Genomic DNA, 9,177 nt, shown 5'->3' on the forward strand with positions numbered 1-9,177 from the left:
CTGGAAGAGCAGTCTGGCCAGGGAAGCTGAAGGTGATCAGAAAGAAAGGCAGATGCATCCTTTTTACAAGAGATCCTGAGCATGAAGGATGGGACTCTACATGGGGGTGGGGGGGATGTTGCAAAGTCTAGAAGGGTGGTGCTTACCATTCCTCTTAACACTGACTGACGCTTGTGTCTTCTCCAAGTACTGACCTTACTTGCTGCCAACTAACGCTTGCTGCTAATGGCAGTGTGTGTGCCATCACCTTCCAGCAAATCACATCCCCCCTGGTGCATGTGATGACATATTAGCTAGACACATCATGCCATCAATTTATAATCAGAAATCCCCAGTGGTACCAATGCAGAGTTCTGATTATAGACTGAGGTCATTGCTATATATTTTTCCAGTCAGTCACTTGTCAGTTTATATGTAAACCTTATGTTTCTACTCAGTTGTTGTGGTTGAAGTAATAGGAACTGCTTCTGATAGTTGTTATGCAAACAGTCCCACTGAAATGAGTGGGGCTGCTCAGAGGGCCCAATCCAAAAGCCCATTGGAGTCAATGAGAGGACTTTTGACTTCAGTGGGCCCTGGATCAAGCCCATAATATTGTATTATTCTGTGTCATCAAGGATATTGTGTGTGGCTCATAGTATTTAAGAGTTCAAAGGTAACTTAGAAACAACAACGCTCTTAATAAGGAGTGATTATAGTAATTCAAGTCCATTAAATTGAAATTATAATTGACATTTAAGTGCACTAGCAATTTACAATTGATATTTAATTTCATGGGCAAGATGGACAAAAATAATTCTGCCTTGACAGACCCTTCACTCACCAAAGTTCTTGACAAGTTACATGCATTACATCTCATAAGTAGCTCATGCCCCGTGGACAGAACATTGTTACTAGCTGTGGGAGAAGCAGTTGCCCTTTAAAAAGTGGTGTGGTTTAGAGTGAGGTGTTTCATACACAACCTTATTCATGCAAATATCACTTCTGCCTACTACCCCAGTATTAAAAATGTACTAATTCTTATGCCTCCTCATTGGAATCTTTAGTGTTTTAATAACTCTGTTCCAAACTTTCTAGCAATGTCTAATGACGGTTATGAAATAGTTGGATGATCCTAATAGCACAATGTGCCCCATTATTATAGCATTCCCTCCAATAAAGTACAATAAGTCATATTCATCAAATTAATGGGAGATGGAAGCCTAAATACCTTTTTTTAAAAAAAATCTGAGCCTAAGTGACTTGCCTAAAATCATACAGGAAATGTTTGGAGGAACAGGAACTCCTACATCTTCCAAGTTCTAGGCTAGAGTTCTAATCTCTGGCCTATCCATGCTTAGTCTCACTGATGTCAAAAACACTTAAACTGACACATGGAGTCTCGGTGGCAAATAAATAGCCTTTGAAGCACTCATATGTATATCTGTAGCTATCAGGTGCTCATATACTACCTTACAGCCTGACCTTGCACTGCTGAAGTAATGAAGGTGTCTCATTGAGTTCAGTGGATGTAGGAGGAGGCCCATAACCCCTAGGTAAATATGAAATCAAACGTTTTCACATAACTTTTGTGTCATAAGTGACAAATAATTTTGGTCAGGAAATTCAGATTCACGGTTTCTAGAGCCCCTTTAACACAGCCTCCTTACAAATGCTTGTGGTACCAGTCAACATATGGCCTGCTACCTCAGAATTCCACAGCACTGCTGAAAAGAGATTTATACCACAATAAAGAAGCAGAGGGACACATTTTCAGAATGGATAGTATACAGGACAGTGTTGTGAATGCTTCTGCTCTTTTTAAGGCCAAGTCTTACAAGCCATTAATCACATAAATGGTCTTTACCAAGTTGATTAATCCCACTGACATCAGTATAAAGCCATATCCATCATATTTTTCAATAAGAATAGGTAAGTGAGTGTTTTCAATACTGAATCCTCTATTGGTCTAGCCCAGTTAGTTCTGCTGTGGATTTTCTTTCTGCTGGTTGGTTTTAATTTTAATTACTGGTTGAGGTTAAGGCTGTCATTCTAGCAGTATTTAGGCCCCAATTCAGTTAAAGATGCCCGTGTAGGAAAGCAGCCAAGCATGTGCTTAACTTTAAGCACTTGCTTACATTCCATTGGCACCAGTGGCACTTACGTGCTTTTCTGAACTGGAGCCTTGGGTTTGAAGCTGTGTGTCTTTCAGGGCTAATTTAGACAGCTTGTCTGGGGCACATGCTTTGGAGTTGTCTGCATCTGACAGACAAGACTGTGAAATTCTATTTGCCCCAGACTACAGCCAGAATGTTTTGGGTAGGGTTGTGATCACTCAGTTATTTCACAAAAGAAGGAGCAAGAGAGGGAGGGAAGATACTGTCCATGCCCCCTGGCACTGTTACCAGAGGTTTTCTTTTCTTTTATTTTCACTTACTTGGCTTCTGGGTAATGACTGGCAGTACCCAGGACAGAAGCATAAGAATGCATCTGCTTGCAAAGAAAAACCTCAGAGCGGTTTAAATTGCTGAAACATTCACTTCCCGCAATCAGCTTAACAAAGGTAGTGTTAGAATCAGAGTGCTTTGGCTTGCATAAAACTGTAGTTAGTTTCAGGCTAGATACTTTAGGTAAATTATAATTAATGACAGTTTGTAGTTAAAAATCCAACATGGCCGCTATTATTTTCTATTAGGAATTCCCAAGATGGAGGACACAGGCTAAATTAACCATTAATAAGTCAGAAACAAGTGTTGGACAAAGGTCTGGAGAATGCCTCAAAACACCTGCAGGGAGTGGGCAGAAGGAGGAGTAGCTATGATGTAAGGGCAAAGCTGATTGGCTGAATGAGTTGCCACCCACACAGGGAGCAGGCAGCTTGAAAAGTCATCCAATCAGAAAAGGTCAGAAAACTGAATATAAGGAGAAGCGCTGGCTAGTCAGAAGGTGCATGGCAGGAAAAGGAGAAGAGAGAAGGAGATGACCCTAGAGAAGCAGCAGCGGAAGAAGAGCAGAGATAGATGGGAATGATCAGAGATTGGAAAGCAAGAGAGTGACAGAACAGAAGGCCCTAAGATGAGCTAGAGGAAGTTGAGAGGAGCGTAAGTCTGATTTTTGCTTATTTTATAATACCGCTTGTGTGTATGCCTGTCAATAAAGCCAGATGCCTGCTGCTGAGTGAGAACTGCCCCACCCCCTCCTGTGAGCAGCCAGTCACTGCTTGCAGAATGGTAATTCTTAATTGTTTAATGTTTAATGCTATATTGTAGCACTGTTTTATGCATACACATAGGGTACTTATATGTTACATTGCCATGAATCTACGGTTAGAGGGCTTATGCATCTGTATGAAAGGTTCAGAGTGTACTGATATTGCAACATTGTATTTGTCTTAACAGTTTGTGTAGTTTCTGGTACCATTTAAATGCAAGACCTTAAAAGTAATACAGCTGTGCCTTCTTGCCTACTATACATTGTAACTTCTTTTTCTTTTCCTTACTTTACTAGATATACTGTAACCATCTAACTCTCAATAAATAAGACTTTTTTTTCCCAAAGCATTACTGCTTGTGTGCCTATTCTTGATTGGAGGGCTGTATCCGTGTCCTTTCAAAGGTTAGCAGGATTAGTCTGCTCTAGGGAGTCCTCTGCAAGTTAGAGACAAACTTCCTGGCAATTCCCTTAAGGTGGGTCACTACCTTTCTCTCCATTTGGACAGAACAAATTAACAAATCAATTTGGAATTATAGGCAGACCAATACTGAAGTTCCTTAGCTCCAAATTTTGGGGGTAACAAATTGGTATCCCTTATAGGGGTGGGCTCGAAGGTACTATTAAAATCCTAAGGCTTGAAAGCATTATTTTAAGGCCTATAGAGAGGGTATAGCACTCCCTGTTGGATAAAAGGACAATAGACCAGCAGTAATTCTCCCCCTGCCCCTTCTCTTGTTTTTAATTTTCTTCTCTTTCCTTTCTCTAACCTTTTTCCAGACTGAGGGGGAAAAAAATCAGTAAGAAAGAAAAGTTACATCAAAGGTAAGACCATAAAAGGTAGATAATTAAGGTAAATAAAAGATTTCCTTCATAAGATCTCAAAAGTAATTGCTGTACAGTAGATAATCTCAAGACTATGGTGAACCTAATTGTTTTCCTGTTCTGAGGGACAGAAAGGTAGAAATTGTTTGTGCTTTCCTATTCTGAGGGATTTGGAAGTAGAAACTTTTGCTCTTTTTATTTTTGTTTTTTTTACTTACCTGTTCTGAGGGATTGGGAAGCAAAAAGCAAGTATAAATCACAGTAAACTTTGTCTATTGGGATCGGATAGTTGCAGCAGCCTTACTGATGTATCAGTATTTTTATTACAAGACAATTATAGATAGTGAAGATGCTCAACAACTGGGATCAATAGTTCAAAATTACTATGAAAGGGAAACTGAGGTGTGGTGGTTCAGAAATGATGTTGAAAAACAGCTTGGAGAACTTTGTAAAGAAAATTGGATGGGGTTTTTGAAAAGATGTCTTTATTCAGCCCAGTACCTAGCAACAATTCTGCAAGCATTGGGAACAATGGATCCAACTGAAGAAGAGAGGCTTGCTCTCAAGGGAACCAAGGAAAAGCATGTTGCCTTGCAAGGACTCTTGCTTACAGCCACAATTCTAGGTATAGAAATGAATCATAGAATAAGAGTTGGAAGGGACCTCTGGAGGCCATCTAGTCCAACCCCCTGCCCAGAGCAGGACCAATCCCAACTAAATCATCCCAGCCAGGGCTTTGTCAAGCCTGAACTTAAACTTCCAAGGAAGGGGATTCCACCACCTCCCTAGGTAACACATTCCAGTGTTTCACCACCCTCCTAGTGAAAAAGGTTTTCCTAATATCCAACCTAAATCACCCCCACTGCAACTTGAGACCATTACTCCTTGTCCTGTCATCTGCTATCACTGACAATAGTCTAGATCGATCCTCTTTGGAGCCACCTTTCAGGTAGTTAAAAGCAGCTATCAAATCCCCCCCCCCCCCATTCTTCTCTTCCACAGACTAAACAATCCCAGGTCCCTCAGCCTCTCCTCATAAGTCATGTGTTCCAGACCCCTAATCATTTTTGTTGCCCTTCGCTGGACTCTCTCCAATTTCTCCACATCCTTCTTGTAGTGTGGGGCCCAAAACTGGACACAGTACTCCAGATGAGGCCTCACCAGTGTTGAATAGAGGGGAACGATCACATCCCTTGATCTGCTGGCAATGCCCCTATGTCATAAATATAAAGGGAAGAGTAAACCCCTTTAAAATCCCTCCTGGCCAGAGGAAATCTCCTCTCACCTGTAAAGGGTTAAGAAGCTAAAGGTAACCTCACTGGCACCTGACCAAAATGACCAATGAGGAGACAAGATACTTTCAAAAGCTGGGAGGAGGGAGAGACACAAAGGGTATGTGGCTCTGTGTATATTCTGTCTTTGCCGGGGATAGACCAGGAATGAAGCCTTAGAACTTTTAGTAAGTAATCTAGCTAGGTACGTGTTAGATTATGATTTCTTTAAATGGCTGAGAAAAGAATTGTGCTGAATAGAATAACTATTTCTGTCTGTATCTTTTTTGTAACTTAAGGTTTTTGTCTAGAGGGGTTCTCTATGTTTTGAATCTAATTACCCTGTAAGGTATCTACCATCCTGACTTTACAGGGGGGATTTTTTTATTTCTATTTACTTCTATTTCTATTAAAAGTCTTTTTGTAAGAAACTGAATGCTTTTTCATTGTTCTCAGATCTAAGGGTTTGGGTCTGTGGTCACCTATGCAAATTGGTGAGGCTTTTTATCCAACATTTCCCTGGAAAGGGGGGGGGGTGCAAGTGTTGGGAGGATTGTTCATTGTTCTTAAGATCCAAGGGTCTGGGTCTGTAGTCACCTAGGCAAATTGGTGAGGCTTTTTACCAAACCTTGTCCAGGAAGTGGGGTGCAAGGTTTTGGAAGTATTTTGGGGGGAAAGACGTGTCCAAACAGCTCTTCCCCAGTAACCAGTATTTGTTTGGTGGTAGCGGCCAATCCAAGGACAAAGGGTGGAATATTTTGTACCTTGGGGAAGTTTTGACCTAAGCTGGTAAAGATAAGCTTAGGAGGTTTTTCATGCAGGTCCCCACATCTGTACCCTAGAGTTCAGAGTGGGGGAGGAACCTTGACACCCTACCTATCCATCCCAAAATGCCATTGGCCTTCTTGGCAATAAGGGCACACTGTTGACTAATATCCAGCTTCTCGTCCACTGTAACCCCTAGGTCCTTCTCTGCAGAACTGCTGCCGATCCATTCGGTCCCTAGTCTGTAGTGGTGCATGGGATTCTTCTGTCCTAAGTGCAGGACTCTGCACTTGTCCTTGTTGAACCTCATCATATTTCTTTTGGCCCAATCCTCCAATTTGTCTAGGTCCCTCTGTATCCTATCCCTGCCCTCCAGCGTATCTACCTCTCCTCCCAATTTAGTGTCATCTGCAAACTTGCTGAGGGTGCAATCCACACCATCCTCCAGAGCATTTATGAAGATATTGAACAAAACCGGCCCCAGGAGCAACCCTTGGGGCACTCCACTTGATACCAGTTGCCAACTAGACACGGAGCCATTGATCACTACCCGTTGAGCCCAACAATCTGGCCAACTTTCTACCCACCTTGTAGTGCGTTTATCCAGCCCATACTTCTTTAACTTGCTGACAAGAATACTGTGGGAGACCATGTCAAAAGCTTTGCTAAAGTCGAGGAATAACACGTCCACTGCTCTCCCTTCATCCACAGAGCCAGTTATCTCATCATAGAAGGCAATTAGATTAGTCAGGCATGACTTGCCCTTGGTGAATCCATGCTGACTGTTGCTGATCACTTTCCTCTCGTGTAAGTGCTTCAGAATTGATTCCTTGAGGACATGCTCCATGATTTTTCCAGGGACTGAGGTGAGGCTGACTGGCCTGTAGTTCCCAGGATCCTCCTTCTTCCCTTTTTTAAAGATTGGCACTACATTAGCCTTTTTCCAGTCTTCCAGGACTTCCCCCGATCACCATGAGTTTTCAAAGATAATGGCCAATGGCTGTGCAATCACATCCGTCAATTCCTTTAGCACTCTCAGATGCAATGCATCCGGCCCCATGGACTTGTGCACATCCAGTTTTTCTAAATAGTCCCGAACCACTTCTTCCTTCACAAAACGCTGGCCACCTCCTCCCCATGCTGTGCTGCCCGGTGCAGTAGTCTGGGAGCTGACCTTGTTCGTGAAGACAGAGACCAAAAAAAAGCATTGAGTACATTAGCTTTTTCCACATCCTCTGTCACTAGGTTGCCTCCCTCATTCGGTAAGGGGCCCAGATTTTCCTTGAATTTCTTCTTGCCAACATACCTGAAGAAACCCTTCTTGTTACTCTTAACATTTCTTGCTAGCTGCACCTCCAGGTGTGATTTGGCCTTCCTGATTTCACTCCAGCATGCCTCAGCAATATTTTTATACTCCCTGCTCATTTGTCCAGTCTTCCACTTCTTGTAAGCTTCTTTTTTGTGTTTAAGATCAGCAAGGATTTCACTGTTAAGCCAAGCTGGTCGCCTGCCATATTTACTATTCTTTCGACACATCGGGATGGTTTTGTCCCTGTAACCTCAATAAGGATTCTTTAAAATACAGCTAGCTCTCCTGGACTCCTTTTTCCCCTCATGTTGTTCTCCCAGGGGATCCTGCCCATCAGTTCCCTGAGGGAGTCAGTCTGCTTTTCTGAAGTCCAGGGTCCGTATTCTGCTGCTTTCCTTTCTTCCTTGTGTCAGGATCCTGAACTCTACCATCTCATGGTCACTGCCTCCCAGGTTCCCATCCAGTTTTGCTTCCCCTACTAATTCTTCCCAGTTTGTGAGCAGCAGGTCAAGAAGAGCTCCGCCCCTAGTTGGTTCCTCCAGCACTTGCACCAGGAAATTGTCCCCTACAGTTTCCAAAAACTTCCTGGATTTTCTGTGCACCGCTGAATGCTCTCCCAGCAGATATCAGGATGATTGAAGTCTCCGATGCGAACCAGGGCATGCAATCTAGTAGCTTCTGCGACTTGCTGGAAGAAAGCCTCGTCCACCTCATCCCCCTGGTCCGGTGGTCTATAGCAGACTCCCACTACATCACCCTTGTTGCTCACACTTCTAAACTTAATCCAGATGAATAAAGCATTGAAGGAACTAAGAGAACTAAGAAAAGAAAGCCAATGTAACAGCGGAAGCTGAAACATTGAGAGCCACTCTTCTGACTCAGTCACTTCAGATGAGTCACAAAAGGAACTAAATCAAATAAGAGGAGCAGGAGAAACTAACAGTAGAATTTAAAGAATGGAAACAGAAGGCAATCAACAGAGAAGCTGCAATGAAATTGATCATCTCAGATGCAAAAAGGAAAAAAAAATTAAATCATGACGCATGTAGAAAGAAAAGTCACACATTAGAGGAAGAATTGAAAAGCAACAGGGGAGCCATAGCAGCAATAAAATCCCTACATGAGGAAGAGGAGGAATCAGCTGCAGAAGACATGGGTCCTCCTCATTGTAATGAGTATCCCAAAGAATCTATTCCAGAATTTCACACCTCTTCAAGAGAAGAGCTGGAAGAATATCAAAGGCCACCTCCCATAGCTCCAATTACCTCCACAGTAGTCAAAACTACTGCACAAGGAAACAGAGGTGGTACAGAAGAGAGGGTAGAGGAAAGAGCTCTAGGAAAATCCATGGGTCCTTTGAACAAGAACACAGTGATTGGATGGCTAACTAAAACAGGGATACCTGGATTAATGGGAAGTGATTTCTCTGCATTAATAGGAGTGCATGAATTCAGATGGATTTCTGGACCTCCTTATGACATAGGGAGGATGAGAAGGTGGCACTGATTTAATAGGAAGAGAAATTTACAAGCTTCTTTCCTGGAGAAGATCCAGTGGTAAAATGGTTACATCAGGAGAAGCAAAGACCAGAGGAAAGACCTGAACCATATATAGTTAGGAAGAAATTTATTGTACAAACATGCAGGAATCATTCCATTGGGTTATCAACTAATATGATTCCCCACCATTTAAAAGAGCATTAATGCTAGGCTTTGATCCAATCATCAGAATGGCAATGGTCTCTGATCTTAGAAAATAAAGTAAAAATTGTATGAGATACAGAGGGACACCATGTCATCTTCAAAACCTCCTCAGAAA

General features: G+C 42.4%; 1 long non-coding RNA gene across 1 annotated transcript; it reads left to right on the top strand.

Moving 5' to 3' along the window:
* Positions 1 to 2,800: 2,800 nt before the first annotated feature.
* On the top strand, positions 2,801 to 4,299 carry LOC122464917. Its single transcript, XR_006289354.1, has 3 exons — positions 2,801 to 3,080; positions 3,340 to 3,342; positions 3,538 to 4,299. It is a non-coding gene; the product is annotated as an uncharacterized LOC122464917 (long non-coding RNA).
* Positions 4,300 to 9,177: the final 4,878 nt, after the last annotated feature.

The sequence above is a fragment of the Chelonia mydas genome, chromosome 3 (genome assembly GCF_015237465.2).
Source record: "Chelonia mydas isolate rCheMyd1 chromosome 3, rCheMyd1.pri.v2, whole genome shotgun sequence".
NCBI classification, from domain to species: Eukaryota; Metazoa; Chordata; order Testudines; family Cheloniidae; genus Chelonia; species Chelonia mydas.